The sequence below is a fragment of the Vulpes vulpes genome, chromosome 7 (genome assembly GCF_048418805.1).
Source record: "Vulpes vulpes isolate BD-2025 chromosome 7, VulVul3, whole genome shotgun sequence".
NCBI lineage: Eukaryota > Metazoa > Chordata > Mammalia > Carnivora > Canidae > Vulpes > Vulpes vulpes.
The window spans coordinates 1,521,739-1,547,789 of record NC_132786.1 but is presented as its reverse complement, the minus strand read 5'-3'; the positions used below and the strand labels follow the sequence as shown (position 1 = coordinate 1,547,789).

The 26,051-nt window shown below is 45.3% G+C and overlaps 2 long non-coding RNA genes across 6 annotated transcripts in view; one reads left to right on the top strand and one right to left on the bottom strand.

Moving 5' to 3' along the window:
- LOC140599591 (uncharacterized) overlaps positions 1 to 12,267 on the bottom strand; it is a 116,904-nt gene extending 104,637 nt beyond the window's left edge. For 4 of the 5 annotated variants that reach the window (XR_012002417.1, XR_012002420.1, XR_012002419.1 and 1 more), the window contains exons 1-2: positions 11,067 to 12,267; positions 3,091 to 3,136 (exon numbers count right to left, since the gene is read on the bottom strand). This is a non-coding gene — a long non-coding RNA (uncharacterized lncRNA). The remainder of the gene's footprint in view (positions 1 to 3,090; positions 3,137 to 11,066) is intronic. The other variant, XR_012002418.1, reaches the window with a different exon arrangement.
- Positions 12,268 to 12,472: 205 nt separating this feature from the next.
- On the top strand, positions 12,473 to 20,707 carry LOC112912930 (uncharacterized). The gene is made up of 2 exons (XR_003233603.2): positions 12,473 to 19,959; positions 20,205 to 20,707. It is a non-coding gene; the product is annotated as an uncharacterized lncRNA (long non-coding RNA).
- Positions 20,708 to 26,051: the final 5,344 nt, after the last annotated feature.

The window sequence follows — 26,051 nt, the reverse complement described above, 5'->3', positions numbered from 1 at the left end:
AACAGTCTTTCGAGTCTGAGGATAAGCAATACTCTCTTTCTTCTTCTTTATAGTTTCCTCTTAAAATCCTTCACATTCTACCTGTTTATATAATAAGTATATGTGTGCACATATATCACATATGTATGCTTATGCTTATGCAAAAAATTATATAAACACACACGTACACATACCAATATGTAGACTTTTTGTGTAATATTTAAAATATCTTTAAAAAATAAAAATAAAATAAAATATCTTTATTGATACCACTATTTTCTTTCATATTTGATGATTTCATCTTCACCTTTTTATAACTACATATGAAACAGTTTAATTAAGTATGCATTGCTAATTTAAATTGTGTACTACATAAACCTATCACAACAGGTTAAATTTATTGATATCGAGATTATGCACTTAAATTGGATTTTCCAGATAACTATGAACCTTTTGAGGTATTTTTTAAAATTTATTTTAACCTGAAGAAAAAAGTAGTTTACTCTGACATAGTTCACTGCCAATGTTTAGGAATAAATCTGTTTTTCTATAGCAATAATTACTAGTAGTCAGTTTAGGAAACGGATCTAAAATCTCTTTATATTAGGGGTTTTGTCATCCAATAGGTAATTCCATTGCAATTTATGGTTAATGGCTCTTTATTCATGCTACTGGGAAGGGACAACTAATTTAGTACCTATCATTATGTTCTTATATTTTCACAGTTATTTTATATTTACTCTTCTGTATCACTGAACTAATATGAGAGGAGTGTTCTTTTAGAAGTGGCCTTTAAGATTGCTTATTGATCAAATTTTAGTTCATCTTCCATTACAGCATAGCGAAAGCATTTCACTTTTTAGAGATTTCACGTTTCACTCTTAGACATTGTTTCCTTCAGCTCCGTTTCTTCACCCTGGCCCCGTTTTTCCCATGTACTGTCCTATTTCATGAACTCTCCAATGAGAGATCAGTTAGGTGAAAAGACAGGTAATATGCATGGCCATATTAACTTGCATTCATCAAGACCCACACCCCTGCATCTCTTCTAAAATTATAGACTCACAACATATCAAGATTGGGAATTCAGTTTTGCCTGAGTGCACAAGAGTTTTGAATAGAGAATTGCTTAGACCCAGAGTATCTCTCTTTGCATTAGCTGTTTACAAAATCAAGTTGAGTTCAGTGTGCAAGTCAGTCTTGCAAATCAGCCATGGTCTCACCAACAGTTCATGATAACCTTAGAGTAAGAATATGTGTCTCAGGCAAAACAGACTAATGGGAGAATAGAAAAGGTAGAACAATGCTGTAAAGTTCCTTTTCATAGGAAGTATCACAGGAAAGTAAACAGAATCACATGATAGTAGCAACTTGCTCTAGTCCCTTGCCGAATAACTGACATAATGGGCTCACTCACTGAGGAGCGGTCAGGGATGCTCAGCTTGAGGTGTTGAAGAAGGTACATTATCTCTTTTGTAATGAAGCATCTGGGGCCATTACGTAAAGCCATTCTGCTCATGTAAAAAGGTGTTCCTAAGACTTTAAAGCAAGCTGTATATGGATGTCCAAGGCAGAATTAAAAGTTTAGTTTTCATGATAATCATTTTGTGAACTTCCATTCATATTGGTCATCTTTTAACCATATAGGCTAGCAAAAAGGAAGGGAGGAAGATGAAACCAAATTTTGTCAAGTTTAACTGTGCAAGGTTCAGTGTGATATGTTCCTCAGAGAGTAGAACTAAGGAATTCCCTGATCAACAAAAACGTATTTCCTTAGAGTTTTTCCATTTCCTCCCATTTTTTCCTCAGCTAATTAAATGATTGCCATCTTCTTTTAGTCCTATCAGATGCCTTTGACTTATCACCAAGGCCTTTTGTAGCCTTTTTTCCTACCTGCGAATTATCTACTTCATGCAGATTTCATTTTTCATGTTTGGGACAGTAGTTCATGAAACAATTTCAAATTCTATTCCCATGTGCATTACATGTTGAGCTGTAGATGTTCACATGTAATGGAATGTTTAATTTTCATAAGTGTTGGACATGTGGGAATTGTATCTTCATGTCCATGCTGATTCAACTCAACAAGCATCTATTGACTTCTCTATGCCAGACTCTATTTGGGATACTTGGCCTATATCAGTGAACAAGAGAGAAAAAAATTCTTACTCTAGTGCTTCTTACATCTTATAATATACATTCTCTAGTTCTGCTCTGCCCACCAAAAGTTTCCATTTCCTTCCATGTTATTCATTCTTATAAGTACTACTAGAAAGTTTCCAGTGAAAACTTGTGCTAATGTCCAATAAAAACAATAAAAAAAGCAAACAGGTAGTACTTAAATTGTGTTCATGTGTTATGCACTGTTCTCAACTTTTTACATATACTAAGTCATTTAATCTGCATAACAAGTATACGGGGTAGACACTGTTTATTATCATCATCCACACTATTGAATATATCAGTAGTCATTTCCCCTGAGTAAAATACCTAGGAAGTAATTGCTGGATGGTATGGGAAGTATATTTTTAACTTCATGAGAGATTGCAAATTTTCCTCTAAATCACATTCCTATCATCAATGCCTGACAGACCCAGTTGCTCTCCATCTGTGCACTGCTAGATAATGTCATCCATTCTGATTTGGTCCTAAAGATGATATGTAGTAATAGCTCATTACAGCCTTTTTTGAAGGATAAAAATATTTTATTTAATGGTTTCCTAAACATTTATACCTTGTAAATATTTAGACATAGGAGATAGTACCTACCCTTCCTATCTTGATCTCTATCTGACAAATGTTTGGAGGCAAGCCTGTGCTGAGGCATTGTAGGGCAGTAACAGGCAAACAAGACACAACACCCAAGCCTGGGACAAAGTAAAAAGTACAACATTTACGTCATTGGGATAACAGAAGGAGAAGAATAGGAAATGAGCAGATGAAATATTTGAAGACACAATGATTTATTTCCTCAAATCACAGATCCCAGGAGCTCAGGAAACACAAGTGGGATAAATATCAAAAGCACACACCTAGGCAATTCGTATTGAAATTGCAGAAAACAAAAGACAAATAGAAACCTTTAAGGCAGCCAGAGGGGAGGAACCTTACCTAAAAAGGAATGACAATAATTAGAGCCAGCTGCTCATCAGAATCTCTGCAAAGAGAAGAGAGAGTAGTCAAACTATTAAAGTATTAAAAAGAAAAAAGACTACCAGCGAAGAATTCTACATCAGATGAAACTGTTCAATTAATGAAATAAACATTTTCTTAAAAATTAAGAAAAATTTATTGTTTGCAGACTGTACTGGAAGACATTTTGAAAGTTCTTTTAAAGGAGCAAGATAACATGTCAAAAACTTGGATTTACATAAAGAAATAAAGTGTACCGGAAAAAAATGCATATCAGTATTTGATATTTTTCTACAAGAAAAGATCTGTTGTTATGAGTAAGGACCAAGAGAAATAGATGGGACATCCTTAGAAACTTCTGAGATAAAAAATAGATTAGAAATGGGAGCATGATTAACTGACACACGGAAATACCTAGGTCAGCATCTATACTGTCAACCTAGAGACAGAATTCCTGCTGTGTTAACATAGAGTTTATTTCTTTTTTAAAAAAGATTTATTTCTGTGTGTGTGTGAGAGAGAGAGAGCACGTTAGCAGGCAGTGGCGGGGCAGTGGAAGGGACTCCTCAAGCAGACTCCATGCTGAGCGTGGAGCCCGACCCTGGCTTCATATCACACCCCATGAGATGATGACGTGAGGCACCCAGGCAGCCCATGGTGTGTTTCTGTAAAGTCCACTCCAGAATGGTGCCGGGGATCGAAAGTGACTGTTTCCCTGATACTGCCCTACAATGCCTCAGCACAGGCTCGCCTCCAAACATCTGTCAGATGGAGATCAAGATGAGAAGGGTAGGTACTATCTCCTATGTCTAAATATTTACAAGGTACAAATGTATAGAAAACTATCAAAATATTTTTATCCTTCAAAAAAGGCTGTAATGAGCTATTACTACATATCATCTTTAGGACCAAATCAGAATGGATGACATTATCTAGCAGTGCACAGACGGAGAGCAACTGGGTCTGTCAGGCACTGATGGTAGGAATGTGATTTATACTATACTTTTGTATCCTTGCGTTTCAGTTTGGGTAATTATTGCTACCCTATGTTCAAGTTTGCTATTTCTTTCCCTGGCTATGTTAAATCAGGTATGAGCGCACTGAGTACATTCTCTCTCCCACTGCTCTCTATTAAAATAAATTTTAAAAACTTTTTCAAAATAAAAATAAAATCAGTTGACCAATAGCTGTTTATCTAAAGCAATAATAATGACGTTACTAGCTGATATAGCATATAGCCAAGTGAAATGAATGAAAGAATTTTCCTAAGGCTTACGAGGGACGAATTGGTAATACTCTATGAAAAGATACCTGTGCTCTATGTGAAGTGGTATAGCATCATTTCAAAGTATACTGACCTTAGTTTAAACTGTATGTATGATTAGAAATAGCAACACCTCTCTTTCAAGCACTGGTTGACCTAGCAGGCTGAAAATCAGTACGGATATAGACGAGCTGAACCTGAAATCGGTAGAATATAGAACCCTACGAATCAACTGGATCTAACTGACATTGACAGGAGGTGGCGAACACTCCTAATGGGAGAAAAATGCACAGCCTTTGCGAGCTCACTCGGCGGACTCCACAAGATACCATATTCAGAGACACAGAACACAGCATTAAAAATTTAAGATAATAAAAAACACACAGGTACGTTTTCAGACCACAATGTAACAAAACTAAAAACCAATATGTATGAAACCTATATGTGGAAAATTATAAAACTTGGATGAAACAAATTGGACGTAAAAGAATAGGAAATACTCTTTTTTTATGGATTCATAGACTCAATCCTGGTAAAATACCAATTATTCCCAACTTGAACTATAAGTTCAAAACAAATTCAATCAAACTCTCAAATACTATACATTCCACATTTGCGATCTTTTCTATTGATCTACTCCTTTCCAATTGTATAGCTTATTCACTTTGACGACCTACGCAGCAGGGAATCATTGGTTGTCTCCTATTAGACATGCACACCTTGGAAAGGAAATGATGAAATTCATTCGATGTAGCTCTCCTGAAGGAGGAGGAGGCTGCACTTTGCCACCTCTTAGATGCATCATTCATCATACGTTTATGGTCAGGATCACTTGCTCCGTTAGCATCAAGCAGCAGACCTGCCACATTAGTTGTACGCACTGAAGAGGTAAATGAGGACTGCATGGGCTTCGGGGACTAGCAGAGGCTCCACTGGTTACCTTGGTTTGTCAGCTCTGGTTTCCTTACCCCATCAATTAACCAAGAATGCCCCAACCGATTTTCATATATTCATTCTAGAGCTGGTTATACAATATGGCAGCCACTAGCCACATGTGGTGATTTTAATTTAAATTCATTGAAATAAAAATTTAGTTCCTCAGTTGCAACAGCCACACCTCAAGGACTCAAGATTCACATGGGGCTAATGGCCACTGCATTGGACAGTGAGGAGTTTACAGCATATCCATCACAGCAAAGAGTTGTGTAAAACAGTACTGACTAGATTCTCTATACTAACCCAAACAGACTTTTGTGATCCTATCCAATTTTCTTGTAAGTGTCAAAAAAAAACACCTAATTTTGCTAAGATCCTTAAATCTTTTCTTAACAGAAATGTAATTCTGAAGAAATTTTCAGAGCCTAGTACTTATTGCATTAGCCATATTTAATGAAGGCTAGGAGCACTGCATTATGTGAGAGGGAAGAGTCTTCATGGAATGAGTACTAAAGGCTCAAATGTCAGAATATTTCTGGAGATAAGTTCAGTAATTTTATAATGTTACTGTACAGTGTACATTATCTTTCATGTAAGGTTTATCAAGATGAATACAGAAACAAGCATTTTCTTAATTCTGATTTATTTTTAATATTTTCTTTTAACTAGAATCAGTTGCTGGATAGAAAATTAACTTTTCTTCCCTCCTACCATCATAGCACATCATTCACCTATAACAGTATTTCTCTTATTTAGTGTCATCCCAAAGGTTTTGTGTTATTGTTTGCTTTTGTTTATGTGTTCATCCATCTGGCCCACTAGCTTCTGAACTTTGGGAAAATGCTTTACGAGAATACCAAAACCTATACCAAGTTTCTCCATAAGGCCTAGTATATATAATGCTTTGAAGGGAGTGAACACTTAAACCTTCACTGAAATAATAACTGATCATTAATTTGAAAATATGTGTAACATGGCAATTTCCTGTGAAAATCAGGACTTCTTAGAGTGACAAGAAACACAAGACATGATCTGTGTGTGTTCTAAGGCTTAAAAAAAGATTTACTTATTAATTTACATACTTATTTCCTTATGTATTTATTTTGAATAGGTACGGGATATGTTCTTCCCAAACATCCCACGTCACATCTGGTCGGTCTGCTTGATTCTCTAAATCGGTTAACCATTTGGTTCTCATACTGAGTAACCTGTCTTACAATTTAATCTTTATCTTTAGTAAAAGTACTACTTTAGCCTGCTGCCACTAACATCTTTTCAATTTTCCATTTTTTAAGAATTTATGTAGGAAATAAGGTTGCAATTTATTGGTATTCCTCACAGTCCTTGTCAGCAAGGACTTGATATCTATGCTATTAATTTTGGATTTACCCTGGAGGCGATAAGAAGTTATAATAGCATTTGAGCTACATGGTGTAAGTAGGTATTTATAACTAATCAGGAGTAGGAAAGGGAATGGTTGTTTACGATAAAAATGAGAAGCAAAAATATCACTTGAGAAAATTTATGAGATGACATTTGTGTGTGCACAAGTCTCTTAGTCTCTGTATATGCAAGAGATGAGAAGGCTTTGAGAGCCATTTCAGTGTTGAGACTTTTTCTCTTGTAACTTTTAACTAAGATTGAGATTACTATAAACCGTTTCAGTAGTCACTGCCCATAAGCAGTTGTAAGGACGGCATGTTTCTATGAGCCACCTCTGATTCACAAAAAGAGTATTTGTCTCTTTTCCCCACCCTACCAATTATGCTAGCTTGGTATGTTCCAGAACCAGAAGCCAGAAGTGAAGGAACAGAGTTAGGGGACTGAGGTTTAGAGGGATGAAAAACACTCCCCAGAACCTGTGGTTTTATTTTATTTGAATATGTTACATAAATTCCACCGGAAGACTTAAAATTCTACTTTGAGATCTGCCCTACGACCCAGCAACTGCACTGCCGGGGATTCACCCCAAAGATTCAGATGCAATGAAACGCCGGGACACCCGCACCCCGATGTTTCTAGCAGCAATGTCCACAACAGCCACACTGTGGAAGGGGCCTCGGTGTCCATGGAAAGATGATGGATAAAGAAGCTGTGGTCTATGTGTACAATGGGATATTCCTCAGCCATTAGAAATGACAAATACCCATTTGCTTCCACGTGGATGGACCTGGAGGGTATGATGCTGAGTGAAGTAAGTCAATTGGAGAAGGACAAACATTATATGGGCTCATTCTTTTGGGGACTATGAACAATAGTGAAAGGGAATAGAGGGGAAGGGAGAAGAAGTGGGTAGGAAATATCAGAAAGGGAGACAGAACATGGGAGACTCGTAACTCTGGGAAACGAACTAGGGGTGGTGGAAGGGGAGGAGGGCGTGGGGGTGGGGGTGACTGGGTGGCGGGCACTGAGGGGGGCACTTGACGGGATGAGCACTGGGTGTTATTCTGTACGTTGGCAAATTGAACACCAATAAAAATAAGTTTATTATTTAAAAAAATAAAATTCTATTTTGATTTGTTTGTCCAAAAAATCCATATTTTAATACCAGTGATAACTTAAAAACAAATATAATTCTTCCTTACTATATAGACAGTAAGAATGCACAGAGCAGATTACCTGTTCTTCCAGCTACAAGGACCCTCAAAGCATTATCTTGCCTAACACCATGCTAATAAGAAAACATTATCAACTACGATGTTCAGATAGGTTACCTCGGGAGGATAAACCAGTTATTTCAACCTATTATTTTGTGGTTCAGTCGCTGATCAATGCACTTTGAAAATAACAATACGCAAGTGATAAGAGTTTATGCTTAATTCTTAAATCTTTCACAAGGTACAAGCTCAAAACCATTATATTCAATATGACAAATATTAAAGCAAGTGTCTTTAAAATTATGTAAGTTAATTCCTCAGAACTTATTCAGATGAAATTACGCAAATTATAACTTATCCTATAAATAATCCAGGTTATACTCACATCTTTTTAAATCTACAATTCGTATGTCTTATAAAAATTCTCGCCATTGTCTGCTAAACTTGTAGAAATTTAGAAAATGGAAAGAACTTTAATTTTGTGGCCACAATAATAAAGTCCATGAGGGTTCGGGTAATAACAGGGGCCTTAGCAGGTTCCTTAGGGCGGTACCTCGGGACCTGGACAGCGGGGCGCGGGGCAGCGGGGGGCGAGCAGGGAGCCAGGCCTGGCCAAGTCCCGCTGCAGCCCAGGGGCGACCCGCGGCCTCCCCCGCCGCACCCGCCCCCGGCACCCACCGGCCTCAGGTCCCGCCCTCCCCGCGCGGGGTCCCTCCAGACCCCCAGCCTCCCGGGCCCCTGCCCGCCCTCGCAGCAGCCACCGCCTCAGGTCCCGCCCTCCCCACGGGGGTCCCTCCCGACCCCCCAACATCCCAGGCCCACGCGCCCCTCCCGACCCCCCCACCGCCTCAGGTCCCGCCCTCCCCACGGGGGTCCCTCCCGACCACCAGCATCCCAGGCCCACGCACCCCCCCGCACCCCCCATTGCCTCAGGTCCCGCCCTCCCCGCGCGGGGTCCCTCCCGACGCCCCAGCATCCCAGGCCCACGCCGCCCCTGCCCCCCAACCGCCTCAGGTCCCGCCCTCCCCACGGGGGTCCCTCCTGACCCCCAGCATCCGAGGCCCAGACCCCTCCCGACCCCACAGCATCGCAGGCCCACGCACCGCTTGGCCCCCCCCACCGCCTCAGGTCCCGCCCTCCCCGCGCGGGGTCCCCCCCGACCCCCAGCATCCCAGGCCCACGCACCCCCCCGGGGCACCCACCGCCTCAGGTCCCGCCCTCCCGGCGCGGGGGCCTCCCGACCCCCAGCATCCCAGGCCCACGCACCGCCTGGCCCCCCCACCGCCTCAGATCTCGCCCTCCCCGTGCGGGGTCCCTCCCGACCCCCAGCATCCCAGTCCCAGACCCCTCCCAACCCCCCAGCATCCCAGGCCCACGCCCCCGCCCCCCACCACCGCCTTAGGTCCCGCCCTCCCCGCGCGGGGTCCCTCCCGACCCCCCAGCATCCCAGGCCCACGCACCCCCCCGACCCCCCCACCGCCTCAGGTCCCGCCCTCCCCGCGCGGGGTCCCCCCGACCCCCCAGCATCCCAGGCCCACGCCCCCGCCGCCCCCCCACCACCTCAGGTCGCGCCCTCCCCGCGCGGGGTCTCCCCCAACCCCCCAGTACCCCAGGCCCACGCAACCCCTAGACCCCACACCGCCTCAGGTACCGCCCTCCCCGCCCGGGGTGCCCCCCGACCCCCAGCATCCCAGGCCCACGCACCCCCCGGCCGCCCCCACCGCCTCAGGTCCCGCCCTCCCCACGTGGGTCCCTCCCGACCCCCAGCATCCCAGGCCCAGACCACTCCCGACCCCCCAGCATCCCAGGCCCACGCACCCCCCCGGCCCCCCACACCGCCTCAGGTCCCGCCCTCCCCGCGCGGGGTCCCTCCCGACCCCCAGCATCCCAGGCCCACGCACCCCACCTGACCCCACACAGCCTCAGGTCCCGCCCTCCCCACGGGGGTCCCTCCCGACACCCAGCATCCCAGGCCCACGCACCCCTTCCGGCCCCCCAACCGCCTCAGGTCCCTCCCTCCCCGCGCGGGGTCCCTCCCGACCCCCAGCATCCCAGGCCCACGCACCCCCCGGCCCCCCCCACCGCCTCAGGTCCCGCCCTCCCCACGGGGGTCCCTCCGGACCCCCAGCATCCCAGGCCCAGACCCCTCCCGATCCCCCAGCATCCCAGGCCCACGCCCCCGCCGCCCCCCCCACCGCCTCAGGTCCCGCCCTCCCGCGCGGGGTCCCCCCGACCCCCCAGCATCCCAGGCCCACGCGCCCCCCCGGGGCCCCCACCGCCTCAGGTCCCGCCCTCCCGCGGGGGGTCTTCCCCGACCCCCCAGCATCCCAGACCCACGCCCCCGCCGCCCCCCCCACCACCTCAGGTCCCGCCCTCCCCGCGCGTGGTCTTCCCGACCCCCCAGCATCCCAGGCCCACGCGCCCCCCCGGGGCCCCCACCGCCTCAGGTCCCGCCCTCCCGCGGGGGGTCCTCCCCGACCCCCCAGCATCCCAGACCCACGCCCCCGCCGCCCCCCCCACCACCTCATGTCCCGCCCTCCCCGCGCGTGGTCTTCCCCGACCCCCCCAGCATCCCAGGCCCACGCACCCCCCCGGGGCACCCACCGCCTCAGATCCCGCCCTCCCCGCGCGGGGTCCCTCCCGAACCCCAGCATCCCAGGCCCACGCCCCCCCCGGCCCCCCCCACCGCCTCAGGTCCCGCCCTCCCCACGGGGGTCCCTCCCGACCCCCAGCATCCCAGGCCCAGACCCCTCCCGACCCCCCAACCGCCTCAGGTCCCGCCCTCCCCACGGGGGTCCCTCCCAACCCCCAGCATCCCAGGCCCACGCGCCCCCCCCCCACCGCCTCAGGTCCGCCCTCCCCACGGGGGTCCCTCCCGACCCCCAGCATCCCAGGCCCACGCGGCCCCTCCGACACCCCCAACGCCTCAGGTCCTGCCCTCCCCACGGGGGTCCCTCCCGACCCCCAGCATCCCAGGCCCAGACCCCTCCCGACCCCCCAGCATCCCAGGCCCACGCACCCCTCCCGGCCCCCCACCGCCTCAGGTCCCGCCCTCCCCGCGCCGGGCCCCCCCCGACCCCCAGCCTCCCGGGCCCCTGCCCGCCCCCCGCGACCCCGCCCGCCCTCAGCCCCCCATCGCGCAGTGGGGCGCCGCTTACCGCAGGCCGAGTGCGGGGCCGAGCCCTGGCCCAGCGTGGAGCCGCCGCTGTGGGTCCCGGTCCAGGCCGCGGCTTCCCCAGCCCGCCCGCTCGGGTCCCCCCAGGCGCACTGATGCGCCTCTGCCCCCCGCGCTCCTCCGTTAGGGCCGTTGGAGCCGAGCGCGCGGCCGCGGGGGCCTGGCCTGGGCGGGGCGGCGGGGGCGCGCGCTGCCGCTGGGCCACTTTGCGCTTTCACCTTCGCTGCTCCCCCGGGCTGTGGGGCTTTCAGCGCAGGAACCTCGAGGAGTGCAGGGGAGCCGGCCTGGGGCGGGCTGACGCCGCTGCCACGACTGCCCTGGTCTTAGTGTGACAGGGCCTTGGGTCTGCGGACCAGCTCTGGCTCGCCGGGAGCAGCCCTGCAGGGTGCATCTTCGGGTCCTGGCCACGGACAACGCCTGTTTTTAAATACCTCACGGCAGGTGTTTAGCAGAGAGTCGCGCTTCAGGTCTGGGATGATGCTTCTTTCTTTCTTGAGGGTCGCCTTGTAATGGATCAGCACCTGCACCTGCACTAGGCAATCATGGAGTTGGCACCTCAAAAGAAAGGGGATTTTCGCTCATTTTTAAGAATGTAACAAATACACTTATATTTGCATTTTAGGCCTCGTTTAATGATGTGACTTCTAGAATGTTTATCAAATCAGTTCTTCGTGTTTTTTAATTTTACTTATTTATTCATGATAGACACAGAGAGAGAGAGGCGGAGACCCAGGCAGAGGGAGAAGCAGGCTCCCTGCAGGGAGCCCCACGCGGGCCTCCATCCCGGGGCTCCAGGATCGCGCCCTGGGCTGCAGGTGGCGCTAAACCCCTGAGCCGCCGGAGCTGCCCGGTTCATCACGTTTTGAGTCCCTGGTGCTCCGTCCTTGAATAGGACATTTCATACTCTCTTCCACAGACATTTAATGTCTTTTTAATTCTGAAAATCCTGATCTAAAAATATTTGCAACAATTTGAAGGACTTTGAAATTGTGAAATAAAGTTGAAACAGTAGAAAACTTTTTTTCGGAGGGGATTGACCTCTGCACACGTGTTTGAGTTAAAATAACGATGTAAAAGTGAACTTTGTCTATTTCTTCCTGTATTCTTATCTTGAGTTTTTAAACAGTGTTCTCAGATTCTCCGTGTAGAATAAACACTGCTGATACTAAAAAAGAAATACATCTTGTGTCTTCCCCCAAATAATACTGTGGCTGCCGTGTCATGAGAAATAACACCACAGTGATTATGTCCTCAACTGCCCGGCTCTCTCTCTCTCTCTCTCTCTCTCTCTCTCTCTCTCCTGCTACCGAATCATAATTAGCTTCACCACATGGACTTAATTCCATCAGCTGAGCAGAGATAGAGCAATGCCAGCTCTCAGGTGAGTATGGCTACGTCTACACGTTTTGAATCTGCAAAACGTACAACTCAGAGCTAGTGAAAACTCCTCTCTCTTTCCTTCAGAGACGGAGGGTATTTGCCCCCGGATCCTCTGGGATGGTATCTGACACTCTGTAGACACTCCTGGAAACTTTAGGTTTTTAGTACTTTCTTAAGTTGTCGGTAATGATGCAGTTTGTTGTACAAGTCTGCAGCTTAGGGCCTCCAAGCACCTCTTCCTTATTTACCAATGTTTCATTGCCTTTTTAAAAAATGTAAAATGCTCTTACCAATATTTTTCTGTGTTTACGAGCAGTTTAGCTTGACTCCTCTATTGCAGGCCTAGTATTTTCTTTAGCACGTTAGTTTGGACGTGGCTATTTGTCAAAGTACCGAGCGTTATGGATGCCTGCTCCTTATATTTTGGTGTCTGGTACTTCTCTTTGCAGCCTTATATTTAACTTGAGCCAAACCCTATGTATTTAACATATCCTGAACGCATTATTCTTCAGGTTCAACAAATTCTTTATCACTTAAATTCTAATTTGGAACTTGTCAAAGTTTTCTTCCATGAGTCTGCAAGGAAGTGGAAGCAGAACATTTGTGATGCTGTGTTTCTGTTGCTTTCGCACGCATGATCTCAGTGATCACTCTGGGTTGTTGTTAGCGGTGCAGCGTTATTCCAGGGTTTTAGATCTAAGGACTGAGATCGAGGAATGTGTAGTAACTTACTCAGTGTTTTTTTTTATTACTCAGTGTTTTTAATTAATGAATATTAGAATTGTTATTTTTCTGACTCTAATCCCATTGTCCTTTCTTGTACTAATGATCTCCCCTTGAGAATCTTTACATATAGGTACTTCGTATATTTTGTTCCCCAAATAAATTTTGAATGAAAACAGATCAGATGATTACTGAAAAGAAAACCCTTCCCCTCCTGTGTAACTAGTGTATGTTTTGAACTCAAATGTATCCTTTTGCTTTTTATTTAGGAATTTAAAAAGGTTAAATAAGTTTTCACATCATTTCGTACGATGAAAAATTCATTACCTGATACATATTTTTATCCTCCAAGGACTTACACCTCTTGTGTATTATGACAGGAGGGGGAAGAGCCCACATGTACTGTTTGGTTCCCATGACCTTTTCTGTATCCCCCAGGGACACTTGCTGGTGTCAGCTCATTTCCTCCCTTGACACGCAGAGGGAGGCCACACTGAGGCAAGAGAAACACAGCACGTCTTTCTACCCTTTGAGGGGTGCTAAGCTTTTTCTCTGGCATTAATCCGGTTTTGCTTCTAAATCAGGAAAGGAACCTCAAGAGGGAAAATACACCGTCTTCTGGGTCCTGACCCCCATGTAGTCCAGGCTGTGAGTTCCTCTCCACTGAGCATCTTCCATTGAATTGTTATTTCAAAGACCTCTGTGTTTCAGAAGCCTTCTGGTTTAGGACACCTGTTTCTGGGCGCTCCCTCTCTCTGCGCAAAAATACCAAGTCAGAAGGCCCGGAGCCCCACAGCAGTGTCCTCTCCCAGGAGACCTGCTTACCTGGGGAGAGTCACAGTCAAGTAAGCAAAGCCAGTGCCAAAGGGCTCCCATTCCACCCTCCTTCCTACCTCGGAGAGGGAACTGAGGCCTTTTCTTGGTTTCTGGAAACAAAGGAACTCTTTATCAGCAGGTTGGACCTTCCCTTTGGGCACAACTGTTCTGTAAGTTCAGGTAAACATTGTTTTCTTTTTTTTACCTATTTAAAACGTGAATGCCTTGGCTTTAATTTTGTCAGCTTGCTGTATTTTAATTTCTCCAGGAAAAAATAATCGGCTTCCTTTTTTAGCTTTTCAATTTGATTCTCCCCTCTTATGCATTGCATATTATAGCAAATAGTGATAGAACTTAGCCAGATAGGCTGTGACAATTAGATTTTTCTTATTGGAGTTCAATTTGCCCACATAGAGCATAACACCCAGTGCTCATCCCACCAAGTGCCCCCCTCAGTGCCCATCACCCAGTCACCCCAACCCCCCACGCACCTCCCCTTCCACTACCCCTTGTTCATTTCCCAGACTTCGGTGTCTCTCATGTTTTGTGACAATTAAATTAATAATTCATTTTTTTTTAATAATTCATTTTGGTTGCAAGTGTTTAGGCCTTGTGCTTTGACTGACATATGCAAAAATGATCATTTATTACAAATAAATTCATATACTTGCACTATAGTTTGATGAACCGGTAAATTTTGTCTGCATGACCGTCATTAGACAGAAAGTTAGATCATTTCAAATACATATGTTTGACTTCAAGAACACCTGAAATGACGGCTCGCGTAAGAACATGTTTTGGGGTTTTTTTTGCTTTTGTCCCTAAGTTTGTATGAACTTACTTTAAGGTACTAAGTACACTGCTGTATTTCTGAAGTCTTGTACACTTAAATATAAAGAACTAAATATAACCACAGTCAATTCACATTCCAAAATAACAGACTCCAATTAATTTGCAGGTTCATTCTAAAGTCTTTCTTATTTTCAAGGAGTAATTCTGTTTGTCATATAGTAAGCCAAAGCGTCTTTATGCCTGAGTTCGCTCACAGGAATCGAGAAAATGAGCCTCCGCACAATGACCACCTCGGAAACAGCCCTGCTACGTTTTTCTCGAGCTGGAGTCAGGCGCATATTCTAATAGAAGGAGGTGGACTCCTGGTTCCCCGCGTGGAGGTCAGCTGGGCTCTGAGTGCCTGTGAGTAGCAGGAGGGGAAAAGGCTCACTGGGAATCCAAGTTTGTGGTGTCCAGGGGCCAGCAAAGTTCTCTGCCCTGTCAGCGTCTCAGGGGTCTTTTACGCCCCAACCCCTTTTTCCACTAGAAGATTTTAAATTGGATCCAATTGGTCAGAGAGTCTAAGACCTAAATAATTTCATAACACGGGAAATGTACCTGTTTCTTTCAGGTTGTTAATTAATGAATAACAACCTCGATAAAAACCTTAGTATTTCCTTAGTGAAGCATTTGGGAGGCATCGACTCAGGTTGTAAAACTCAGAGAGTGTGTGGTGCTTGTGACAAGGGGAGTCTTTAGGCCCCAGGGCGAGCCCAGGATTGCTCGGGGCTTTTGTTCAGCTGAATGGGTTTTCCCTAGGCCTGTTTCAGATCCCCGAGCTCTTTTCATGGATGCTGGCTCTGTCTCCTTTTTACCAGACACTCGGGATTTGTGATTCATCATCTTCCTTGTCATAGTATCTTTGATCTTATTGATAAGGAAAAGCTTGCCCCCCCCCCCCATTTTTATCCACACCAGGTGTTACCTAGACCCCCTGTGCAATAGAAGTACTGGCAGCGCTGCTACTTGGTTCTGGTTTGCTGTAAACCGTTAGGCCCAGACGACCAGACGTGATACCCTATAGGGTTTCGGGGTCTTGCTTGTCTCCTTTCCTTTCTCTCCTTTTTCAGAAATGCTTGTATTGCGATGTTAAAATTTTATGAAAGCATCATTGTTCCCTGCTTTTTGGTTTAGATAGAAACATAACTCTTTTTCTGAAAACAGGAAAGTATCCCAAACCTCAACATTCCTAGAAAAAAAGCATACCAATGTGCACATGCAGTTGTCTTTGCAGGTTTGCTAACAGTAATTTGGGTTGATCTGAAACTTCTCTGACATTTGTTTATTGACAGACTTTGTTAATCAGAGAGAGAGAGTGTACCAGGGAAGAGGGGCAGAGAGAGAGGGAGAGGGAGAAGCAGGCTCCCCGCTGAGCAGGGAGCTCGAAGTGGGGCTGGATCCCAGGACCCTGGGATCATGACCTGGGCTGAAGGGAGACACTTCTCCGACTGAGCCACCCAGGCACCCCAAAACCTTAGGTTACCTTTAAATGAGAGGATAATACAGTTTATAAACATTCTGAATTACATCTATCTAAAGAGATCCAGAATTTTCCTATCAGAAGAGTATGAGCTTAACTCCTGGAATTGTCACTTGATTGTCCGTTTGAAAGAACTGTGTTCCTTTGGCTAAGTTGTCATCATTACTTTCATTTTCTGTATTAAAAGATCATGATCAGGGTGTCTGGGGGGCTCACTGGATTAAGCCTCAGACTCTTGCTTTCTGCTCTTGATCTCAGGGTCTTGAGTTCAAACCCCACGTTGGGCTCCATGCTGGGTGCTGGACATGGAGTCTACTTAAAAAAAAAAAAAAGGGTTCGTCATCTTCCTCAGTGTTTATTCCTTATGAATGTCTGTAGGGTAAATACCGTTTTCTGTTCTACCACTGAAATGGGTACCTTATTCTCATGGATGCATTGAGATATTTTCCTCTGTGTTGAGTGACCATCGTGTGATGTCTGTGGAGTGTTCTTGGTAAAACTTGTGGGTCACTTTATTCCTGCTGGCCTCAGGCTCCCTTCACCATGACTCGCCCACTGCTTCTTGGTCTTCCCCTCTCATTTCTTCTCTTACCCCAATGGTTAGCAGTATTTTTTCCCTTTCTATCTTTTTTTTAAATGATGGCCCATTTTAAGAAAAATGTTTATAGGCTCTTTTCTGTTGTAAAAAAAAATACATATATATACATATAAAATAAAATATATATATACATATATATTTATAGCAGAAATAACTCTTGAGCCAAAATGGAGGAAAACATATCTTCTTTACACCTCGGCTTGCTTATGTTAAGGAGTGAGAGGTTGTCCTATGTTATTGCCTCAGTGTTGCACGAGCTCAGGACTCTGCTTCTTCTGTCTTTTCCCATTTGTCCATCTGAAGACAGTATCCAGGGTAGAATAGAATTAATATCTTGTGATCATTTGCCACGGTTTAATTGTGAACAAGTAGGATCAAACAGACATATAGCCCTGCTAAGCGATCACTTCTCTGTGGAAGATAGAAGTCACATCAAGTCATCTAAAACCAAGGTCATTTATTATCTCTAGAAAATTTCCTTTTATATGTTACTGATTTAAACTCACAACTTATTAAGGTGCCCACAGAGATAAGTATAGATCTTCCACGAAAGCTATCTTGTCAGTGCCTAGGAAATATCTCTCCATGAAGTGGGTAATTTCAATGTTCTTTGGTTGCTTCCTGACAAGTGTTTTCTTGCTGAAATGGGTGTTTTCTAACGCGACTTGATGGACGTTCCTGGTGGAAGTGAACAGAGGTGTCAGTGGTCCAGAAGGTCGGGTTCCCAGACCCTCCTGTGTTGGCTGAAGCGTCCACCTTACTTTCTTGGCAAGGGATTTGGACCTCCTTACACTTCCTTCTCGGGGCTCCTCCGCAAGGGGATGGGGATCCCCCTCTCCGGCCTCGCCTGCCTCTGGCCCCGGGGCCTCCCTCCTCCTGCGGCCCAGTGCTCAGGAGCTGCAGGGCGGCTGTGCCTCTGGGCCTCTGGGCCTCTGCAGCGGTTGCCCCCCGGCCTGAGCGCCCGGTCCTGGCCTTCCCTTCCTCGCGTGTGTCCACCCCCCTTGCCTTAGCCCCTCGCAGGAGCGCCCCTTGCCCTCCCTGCCTTGCTTTTGTTTTCGAAGGCGGCGTGGACTTCCCAGTGTCTGTGGTACTGACGTGCACTGAAGGATGCTCCAAGAAGCGGCTTATAAAACGCGGATCTGTATTATTAAGGGAGGGCGCAGGTTGGCGCTCGGAAAATAGGTCAGATCTTCCTGTGAGATCCGGGGCCGGTTTCTCCCTGGTCTTAATTCCAGGAAAGGTTGTGCTTTTCTGAAACAAGTTGTCATTTTGGTCTTCAGTAGCAGCACATCTTCTACCTAAGGGAGTTTCCCTCTTTCTGTTTACTGCTCTGTGTTATTTTCTTTTTGAAAATAATCTTAATTTCCTTATGGTTGTTAATTTTATCCATTCTAGAGAAAGCCTTTGTGCAGTGTCGAGTATGCTAGAACTGTCATCCAAATGGTGACATATTTTTCTAGACTGAAGACATCTAGATGTATTGTTGTGGTTCCTATCTTGAATACTTGACTGGCTTTAAACAAAATAAGTAGCTGTTCATGCATGACTGATAGGGTGTTCGGTTTGGTCACCCACTGAAATAGGCTTGGGGATTAGCCGAAGGTCATCATCAGTTTAAAGAGAGGAAAATGCACTTGTTTTACTGTCTGTGTGCCCGAGATACCAAGCTACATTTTCCTCTCTAGCAGAGACGTGTCACACGAGGCTGTAGCTGCGTTCAGGTAGTCCTGTGGATGGATGCCAAATGGAGGGGAACGTTCCAGGCTGAAGCATTTCAGCCTAATGAGCCTAAATTCTCCTAATGAGCCTAAAATTCTAACAAAGAATGCACTTTTGGGTTTTTTGTATTGTTTTTTTTCCCAGCGGGTATATATATGCTTTCATTTTATTCATATGATAGTTTACCCAGTACAGCTCTAGGCTCCAACACCTTAAAAAATATCTCTCCTTTCCATACAAACATCACATCAAAATTCAGGTCCACAGTAATTTCACACACATTAACCTCTAACAGTTAAGCAACTATTTCCTCTGAGATACTTGCTACTCTCATTTCACAGTGGATTTGGTTCCTACAAATTGATGAAGACAACAGAAAAGAAAGAAAAGTAATGAAACGAAAAGTGTTTTCTGGACTTCGGTGATTTTGCTTTGGTTTTTAGTAAAACCTAAATGCATTAGTTAATTTTGTGGTGTCTTGGGAAGACCAGAGACAATCCAGTTACACATTCTTTTTTTTTTTTTTTTGGTATCACTTTTATTGTTTTTAGTTGTTTGATACTGTTTATTACATGGTTCAGATATTTGACTGCTCTGGTTGAAAATGCCTAAATCTTCTGAAGCTTTTTGAGGACATTAATTCTCTTCTTCCCTCTGCCTGTCCACCGCTGAGCCCAGCACAGTGTCTTCCATGTGGCGGTTTCAGATGTCCGGTCGACTGATTTTTTTTTTTTTTAATAAACTGACTCGAAGAGGTGATAAGCTGTAACTTTATAATTTGTAGGACAAAAGCTCTGGACTTTGAAGGGAAGCCGTGATCACTGCTCGGTCCCTGCCCGCCCCAAACTCGTAGTCCCCAGCTGCAGCCACCCTGGACCCTTGGAGATGCTTGTCTGTTCTCCGCGTCCTCGTATCTGAAGAATGAGTATCTGCTGCAACTTCTTGGCTTCCAGGCTCGGGTGCTGTCCGCGTTCCTGCGTGGAAGGGACAGATTGCCCCCCCCCCGCATGCCTCCCCACGCACAAACTCACGCCTCCTCCCACCCGCGGTGCAGACACGGCCCTGCCGCAGAAGCAGACCGATGGCCAGCGAGGGTGTTGCCTAGCAAGTAAGCCCAGGGGCAGCTCGGGAACCTGGCCGGCTCTCTTGCCATGTCCAGGCGCGCACAAGTTTTCATTTCTGGAAATCATGGTTCGTGAAGCAGGATGAGGCCTAATCAACATGGTCCGCGCCTGACTCTGCCTTACCAGTCCAGGTGTGGTGGCCAACAGACCCCTCGTGGTCTGGAGAGCCGCCGTGTGAGTCAGGGAGACACAGAGCCAACTGGAGGTAAGTGTGTGAGTGGATCTAGTGTAAGGGCTTGGCTCGCCCGAGGGTGGAGACTTGGTGACTCCAACATCTGCCGGGGGGAGGCCGGCAGCTGGAGGCCCAGGAAGAGCAGACTTCGCCCTTGCTCAGGGGAGTCAGCCTTTGCTCTAGGCAGGCCTTCACCTGATTGGATGGGGCCCACCCACATTACGGAGGGTGACTTGCTTTGCTCAAAATTGCCTGATTTAAATGTTAATCTCATCCAGAGCCACCCTCAGAGGAACAGCCAGAGAAGTGTTTGCCCGGCTCTCTGAGACCACACTCCAGGCGACCTGACACATCAGATTAACCATCTCACCATCAGAAGTTCATCCTTGAGTGGAAAAATCTCCTCTTAACACACTCAACACACGGCAGCTGTTGTGGCGAGCACTGTGGGTCTCGCAGGCCTCCCTCCTGCTCGGCGGACAGACAAGCCCCTTTCAGGGTCTTGGGAAATTCCTCACCCCTCTCCTGGCTGCCCTCTGACCGGCGGAACTCCTGTCCTTTCCTTTCTTTCTTGGTTTGCTTCCTCAGTTTTGGTGGTTTGCTGAGACGTATTTTGAAAATATTGTCTTTCCATCTGGGGCTTGTCTTTTTATTCTTTATAAGAGCAGAAGTTGTACAGTTTCATGAAGATTAATTCATCATTTTTTGTGTTTATGGATCATACTTATGTTGTATCTGAGAAATCTTAGCCCAACATAAAATAAAAAGACATTTTCTTATATTTTCTTGTGGAAGTGTGATGTTTCAGGCTGTACATTTAGGACCGTGGTTAACTTTATTTTTGTATATGATGCAATCTATCAATTTCTTTCCTTCTTTCTTCAATTTCTTTCTTTCTTTCTTTCTTTCTTTCTTTCTTTCTTTCTTTCTTCTTTCTTTCTTTCTTTCTTTCTTCTTCTCGTTCCTTTTTTGGTATTTATCTATCTCTAGCTGTTTCAGCACAGATTTGCTGAAAAGGCTTTTCTTTCTCTGCTCCCTTTTATTTCTTTTTCCTGTCTTACTGAAGTGGCTGGAACCGCATATGAATGTCACACAGAACAGTGAAAAGTGGGGGCCTTGTCCTGTCACTGACCTCAGAGGGAAAGTGTCTGCTGCTCTTCTGTCAGTGTGATGTCAGCTATGGCGTTTTTGTACACGACTTTAATCAGTTTGAAAAAGTTCCCTTCTGTTTTTAATTTGCTGGGAATGGATGCTGCTTTTTCTGCATTGAGGTGACGTGCATTTTCCTTTCTGCCTATTAATATGGTGGATTATACTAGCTGATATTTTAATTTAATTTGATTATTTAAAAAAGATTTTATTCATTTATTCATGAAAGACACACATGGAGAGAGGCAGAGACAGAGGCAGAGGGAGAAGCAGGCTTCCTGAAGGGACCACAATGCAGGACTGGATCCTGGGACCCCGGGATCATGACCTGAGCTGAAGGCAGATGCTCAACCACTGAGCCACCCAGGCGCCTCCAATAGTTTAATTTTAAGCCAACCTTGCGTTGAACCCCAGTTCGTTGTGATTTATCTTTTTAAATATTGTTAGCTTCAATTTATTAACATTATGTTGAGAATGTTTACACCCATGCTTGTGAAAGATATTATATATTATTTTATTTTATTTTGGGGGAATGTCTGTGTCTGGTTTTGGTAGCAGAGACTTCCAGCCACTTGTGGGCAGGCCCTCGTCCACTTCTCTGCACAATTTGTCTAGAATTGTTTTGATTTCTTTTTCTTTTTTTTTTCCTTGATTTTTTTTATTTATTTGAGTGAGTGAGAGAGAGCGAGAGCGAGTACACGCATGAGTGGGGGGAGGTGCAGGGGCAGATGGAGAAGCAGACTCCCCGCTGAGCAGGGAGCCCAATGTCAGGGTCGAATCCAGGACCCTGAGATCATGACCTGAGCTGATGGTAGTTGCATCACCGACTGAGGTATCCAGGTGCCCCATTTTATTTCTTAAATATTTGGTGGATTCCCCCAGTGGAGCTCCCTGGGCCTGGAATTTGATCTGTACCTTGGTTTTTACCACAAATTCAATTTTGTTAACAGACATAAGGCTGTTTGTCTTCTTTTCTTGAGGGAGCTTCGGTAGTTTGTCATCCAAGGACCTTGCCCACTTAGTCATAGTTGTCAGAATTATTGGTATGTGTCTGCCTGCAATAGAGCCTTATTATGCTCTTAATATCTATGTCACCTGAAGGGCTGCCCCTTCTCCTCCTGCTGCCCGTGACTTTTTTGTTCTCTTGCTTTTCTTGGTCAATCTAGCCAAAGACTTGTTCACTACATCAATTTTCTGAAGGAACCAGCTTTCTGTTTCATTGATTTTTGCTGTTGTTTTGCTTTTTTTTTTTCATGGATTTCCATTCTCATCCGTATGATTTTTTTTCCTTCTCGTACTATGTTGATTTTTATTTGCTTTTTCCCCCCCAGTTTCCTAAGATGGAAGTTGGAATTGTTGGTTTTAAACAAACTTTTCTAGGGTAGGTGCTAAGTGGTATGTGCTTCCCTCCCGACGCTGCTCCAGCCGCAGCCTGCGCGTGCTCATACACTGCATTTCATTGTCATTCAGTTCAAAACCCTTTCTACTTTCTTCTTAAAGTTTCTTCTTTGGTCAAGGTCTTATTTGGAAACATTTTATTTAGTTACTAAACATTCAAAGATTTTCTAGACATGTTTCTAGTATTGATTTACAACCTAATTTCATTTTGTGATCGGAGAACATATCTTTATGACTGAAATCCTTCACAATTTGTTAAGATTTGTTTCATGGCCCGGACTGTGGATTATCTTGGCAAATATTCCATTTGCACTGGAAAAAATGTATGTTCTGCTGCTGCCGAGTACCATGTTCTTCTGGAATATCCCTCACGTCAGGTCCTCTACATCTGCCATCAATTTCCTGGAGGGATATTGAAATCCGTGACTCTACCGTTTCTACCTCCTTGTCTTTATCATGTTTGCTTCATGTATCCTGAAGCTCTGTTAGGTCCATAAGCACTTAGGACCTTTGTCATGTCCTTCTGATGATGGGACATCTATTTCTTCATGACATAGCTCTGTTGCTCCCCTGTAACAGTCTGGCTCTGAAATCAACCTTGTCAGACATTAACGTGCGACCACTTGCTTTTGATTAGTATGGAATATCTTTCTGCATCCTTTATTTAACTTATTTGTGTCTTTGCATTTAAAGTCACTTTCTCGGGGCGCCTGGGTGGCTCAGGAGGATGGGTGTCTGCCTTTGCCTTGGGCCATGGGCTTGGAGTCAGTCCCGGGATAGAGTCCCAAGTCAGGCCCCCTGCTCAGCTTCTCCTTCTCCCTCTGCTGCTCCCCCTGCTTGTTCTCTCTCTCTCTCTCTCTCTCTCTCTCTCTCTCTCTCTCTCTCAAATAAATAAATAAAACCTTAAAAACAATAAAGTCATTTTTCTGGTGGGTATTATGTGCTTGGGCTGTGGTTTTTCATTGGATCTGACAATCTCTATCTTTTAAGTGGGTTTTGGAACATTTACACTGAGTGTGATTGTGGACATGGTTGAGTCTAATTCTATCCACTTGCTACTTGTTTTCTACTGTCCCGTTTGTTTGTTCTCTTTTTCTTGTTTCTCTACTTTCTCTTGGATTCATTGACTATTTCTTTTTTATAATTCCATATCATTTATGTTACTACATCATTGGCTATTTTTTTTTGTTGTTGTGATACTTTAGTGGTTTATTTAGTTTTTTGGAGTTTATGATATACATCTTTAATTGATCTGCCTTTGAGCAAGACCGTACCCCTTCCCATATAGTAAATGCAACTTACAACATGCTCCTACTTCTTCCTTTCTGTTGTTTGTGCTATTATTGTAACGTATCTTACTTTTACATATGTTATACATTCCACAATATGGTTTTGCCATTATTGCTCTAAACAGTCAGCTATGTTTTATAAAGGTTAATTCATTTTTAAGTCTTCATAATTTCCCATCTAGTTATCATTTCCGATGCTCTGCATTCCTTTACGTTGGTCCAGATTTCCATCTGGTGTAATTTTTCTTCTGTTTGCTGGAGGTGAGTTCTTCTGGCTATAGTATGGATGGAAAATATTTTATTTTACTTTCATTTTTTTGAAAGATATTCTTTTTGGGTAAAGAATTCTAGGTTTACAGTTATTTTTCTTCAAATGGTAAAGAAGTTTCTTCATTGTCTTCAATGAGAAGACTTCATGAGAAGTTAGCACTCGCCCTTACCTTCATCCTTCTCTATGTAGTTGTTTTATTTCTCTGCTGCTTTTAAGATTTTCTCTTTGTTCGTGGTTTTGAGCAAAATGGTACAACATGTAGTTTTTGTCATGATTCTCGTGATTGGGGTTCAATGAGCCTCTTTAATATGTGGGATTATACTTTGTAGTATAACTTTTAGGAAAGTGAGTCTGGATGGTTATGGGAGGACTGGGTTTGGGAAGGCTGCTCTGGACAGTCCTGGAGGAACTTTGAGAAGGTTGGCCCTGGGTGGCTGTCTCAGATGGCGCCATGGCTGAGAGCAGGGAAGTCACAGGTGCTTTAGGGCAGCCTATCGCTCTCAGACTCTGCCTTGTCCAGATTCCCCTTCCTAGTGTGGGTTTCTCTAACTCCCCAGGCCAATATGGGACCCTCACATAGGTTTCCTTTGCACTGGGAAGTTGTCCCTCTAGTGTTTTCTATTGTTTAATTATGTTTAGTACTTCTTCAGTTTGGGTCTTTCTGTGGATCCTAAGGCTCCATGAGAGCCTCTGACATTCTGTGTGGCTCAAAGTCGCTACTCAAGGATTACTGAATTAGTGAGAGAAGGACCAGGTGAATGAGCTGTGTACTGCTGTTCCTCACCATGCAAGTCTTCAGTTTATCATTTCGTCCATAGCTTCAGGTCCTACTAACCCCAAGTCTCTGACCATTTAGAAACTCTGTTCCAGGAGATTTTGAGGAAAGCAAGGTGCCAGACTTTCTGGGGAATGTGTCTGGAAGGAGGGACCTGGGGGTTGAGGTGTTCAATAGCTGTTCACACACCACTAGGGGTTTCATGATGTGCTGCCACCAGCTCCATACTCCTGGTGTCCCGTCTACAAAGTGCTGCCTCTCTAACCACACCATGAAAACTGAGCATTTGGTTGTGGGGGTGTAGCAGGATTAGAACACTAATTATAGTGCTCTCTGGGGGAGCCTGGAGCACTGGAGTCATGGTTACGATTCTGGTCTATGTGGGATTTACTTGAGTTCTTTTTTTTTATTTCATTTCTACACTTGGTGTGACAATAGATTTACATAATGAATATGTGTCAAGGGTTTCAAGTCATAGCTTTTCTAGGCTTCCATCATTTCTCGAAAGAAGACATATTTTTGATGTTTTTTGAATTTTGCAACAATGTGAGCTGGTCTACATGGACAATTGGTATGTTGGGAGGATTGAAGCTCATTCGCATATCACCTATCGCATCTGGAAGCCCTGAAACAACACCCGGGGCTGATGGTGTTGGAGTCCCTTCAGGATCTGAATTGTCATGCTGTTCATTTGCTTGAAAACTTGTCTTTGAGAGTCATTATAGCACAAAAGATGCAGAGGGAGAATTAGGGTGAAAGACTTGAGTTTGAACCAAAGATCTGCTACATAAAAATAATATAGTGAGGCCGCCAGCCTGGACATAGTAGAGTAGACCTGCCTCTCCATATTCCTCTTTGCCCTGGAAATAAAGCAAGAGGCAGCGAGAAGGAAGAGGAGGGTAGGCTACCGTGGGACCCGAGGGACGAACAGCAATTCAGCGGTGGGGATCTTACACTCCCCGACCCAACAGATGGCGTTGGTCCAGGCCCTGAGGCTGGCAACAGGGGACAAGGGAGTCTTTCCGTCAAAGCTGTGGAAAGAAACATCCACGGGAGGGACTGACCAGGGACCCCATTCAGTGACGAGTGGCTGGTGGTGAGGTCGTCCCTTTCCTGCTAGATCCTAGACTCCTTCCCCACCCTAGACACCCACCAGCTGGCTGGCTCTGGTAGAAAGAGTCCTGCCCCGGGTCACATGTTGTCATGGTGGGATTGAGGTTCCTTTCCTTGTCAGGGCGACACT